This window comes from Carassius gibelio, chromosome B5 (genome assembly GCF_023724105.1).
Source record: "Carassius gibelio isolate Cgi1373 ecotype wild population from Czech Republic chromosome B5, carGib1.2-hapl.c, whole genome shotgun sequence".
Classification (NCBI taxonomy): Eukaryota; Metazoa; Chordata; class Actinopteri; order Cypriniformes; family Cyprinidae; genus Carassius; species Carassius gibelio.
In genome coordinates, this window is record NC_068400.1 from 42,529,437 (window position 1) to 42,532,376 (window position 2,940).

Genomic DNA, 2,940 nt, shown 5'->3' on the forward strand with positions numbered 1-2,940 from the left:
TAAAGCTGTAATTTCTACAGCTACAGCAGTGTAGAGTTTCAGAAGAGATCTCCAGTGTTTTTCATGAAACTGTTTAAAGCGTTTCAGCTCAATAGTTACATTACATGTTAACAGTTGTCTCAGCTGAGCCTCTTTTTTTTTCTCCTCAATACATGAAAGAGCAACAGAAGTTCATGCTTCAGTATAACCGAGAACTTCAAGTCTGTTAATGCTCTGAATGAGCAGTGAAAACCTTCCCCTTTTTCTGTGCACACGTGTGAGTATTATTGCATCTGAGAAGAAATGCTTATCAAACCCTAGAGGTTTCACCCCTATTTTATGTAGGACACTGATGCAGCCATTAAATATTTACATCCCTCTTCCCGTTTGTTGTCTGACTTTCTCTGGAGTCATTTTCCCTTCTTTCTCCACGTAAGAGTGTATTATAAAAAATGCAAAATAAAAAAGGCAGAATTGAATACTAGTGCAATGGTGGTGATCTCAAGTTTTGTGGACGGCAGGGGGAAACAATAATAAAATGCATCCAACCATATAATTGTGTATCGTTAGGCTTATTAACTCATCCCATATCTTTTGTTGTTAGCATCAGTTTAGTCAGACTTTGATCTTTTGCTGCAAATTGTGATGGGACTCCATTTGATGTCTAATGCTAAATTTTGGTCTTGAGGCAAAATCAGTTTATGAGGCACGTTATGCCCCATTATGCAGTAATACCCTACATTGTTGTTGACTTAATTATATTGACTTAATTCACTGACATGCATTCGCATTTACATTGCATTTTCATGCTAGTTTCTATAAAGATGTTCAGTCGCAATGCATTGTGGGCTACAATATTCCAGTCTGTCGTGACGCATGTTGTGAACCTGTATGCATGTCTTTTGTATACAGCAAATTCACATAATGCATGCACAGTATATATAATGCATACTATGAAAAATATGAATGTGTGCTAATTGGAAAACACTGTAGCCTTCGAGTTTGCCTTTCCCCCTTTTTTTTATATTTTCCATTTTTTGTTATCCTGTCAATCCTTCCCTTACTCCCATAATTATGTATCATTAAAAATTTGTCCAAAAAAAAAAACTATACAATTTATAAAGCATATAATATAATAAATGTCTCTCTCTCATGGACAAAGATGCACATACACACAGGCTTCCAGTAACCGGTCATATGAGTTTCACATGATCTTCAGAACAACAACAACCTTATTAAGAAAGAAAATCAAAACAGTGCATGCATAAAGCCCCAAATTACCCTAAAGTAATTTACAAGCTATTAGATAACACATCTCAGTGGTTTGATGTTTTGGATGTTTCTCTGTGATGTTTGAGAGCGCTGCCAGGCCCAAATGTGCTCAGTCTAAATGAAAACACAGTTGAGTCTCAGTCACAGGTCTGCAACAATTAGGCCAGTGTTTCTTCCTCCTGCAGACCAGCACAGTCTCTCTCTCTCTCTCTCTCGCTCTCTCTTCCCACTCTTTCTCAAACTCTGTGCCTTTGCCTCAGTACACTGAAACCACCTTTTTTACACCATCACATCCCTGTAAACACACTTTAGAACATATGCTCTTCCTCCTGGCCATCGCTGTCACTTCGTTTTAAAAAACAGTAGCCAGTTTCCATCAAAAGTTGCACATGCAACTTATGCACAAAACTTTTTGTGAACAAGCACTGTTTACATCCAACGAGTCAGAGAGAACAAAATCGTCACTTTCTGATAAACTGGCACTATAAATTACTAAGAAAAGTAGGAGAATATAATAATTTTCATATATAATACCTGCGCCTCAGAGCGAGCAGACGAAACACAATGAATGCAGTCATTGCTTTCTGCTATTTGGATACGCAGTCTTGTAAGACCCTTCAATTTTACAGAAATGCTTTGATGACAGACTTCGCTCATGCATTTCCACATGACCATAACAACATTTCAGATGCTGTGGAATGAGATCGGTCTGAGGGTTAGTCAGGTTTTGCCATCCCATAGCATAAAGTCACATTACTTTTTTGGAGGGAATTTATTCGCAAAATGCATTTCCATCCCATTATTCACATCAACACTTTCTCGCACAAGTCAAAACCTCCTCAAGCGAGCGTAAAAACCTTTTGTGCAAATTTTTTATTCGAAATGTAGCATTTCCATCACTAATTTCTCATGCGATCCTTCAAAGTGCACAATTAAATAGGGTGATGGAAGCATAGCTAGTGAGTTTTATTTTTTTATTTTTTTAGAACATAAGTAAATTAGGTAAGTACTGCAACTGATGACAGATTTGTAATTTTTTCTTGAAAAGCTGAAATCGGAGTCTTTCTGCTGGATTTAAAAGCATCCAGTGATGGACAAGCTCTGATGGTTGCAACAACACGAGGGAGAGTAAATAATTACAGAGTTTTAATTTTCTTTTAAGGCAAGAAACCCCTCAATTATTACTGACACAATTATAAATTCACTATGCTCTTTCCTTCAGGGGTTTATTACTGGCTTGAAGCAGCGGTATGATACCGTTCCAGCGGCACTGCTTCACACAAAGACACCTGTTCACACATTTATCTGCACACATTTGTTTTGTTTCTTCGCTGTGAATAACAGAGCATGACCACTGAAAGTAAAAGAATAGATTTGGTTTAAGGTGATAAAGTAGTTTTCTTGTTTTTTTCATTGAGGAGAAGAAAACCACTGCTGCTAAAGTCGTGTGTACATAACATACTACAATCAACAGTTAATGCAATTAATTGTTTTATTTTGTTTTGTGTATAGAGTTGTTGTTTGAGGGCTTCCAACTTAACATGTTAATATAGTGCAATTGATTGTAAATAAAATATAAAATAAAAACACCAAACATAATCACTCTTGTAAGCATAATATTATTAGAAACAAGATTATTCAATAGTTTATCCTTCGTAATTACTTGTTTAATGAATGTGAGGTCCTTAA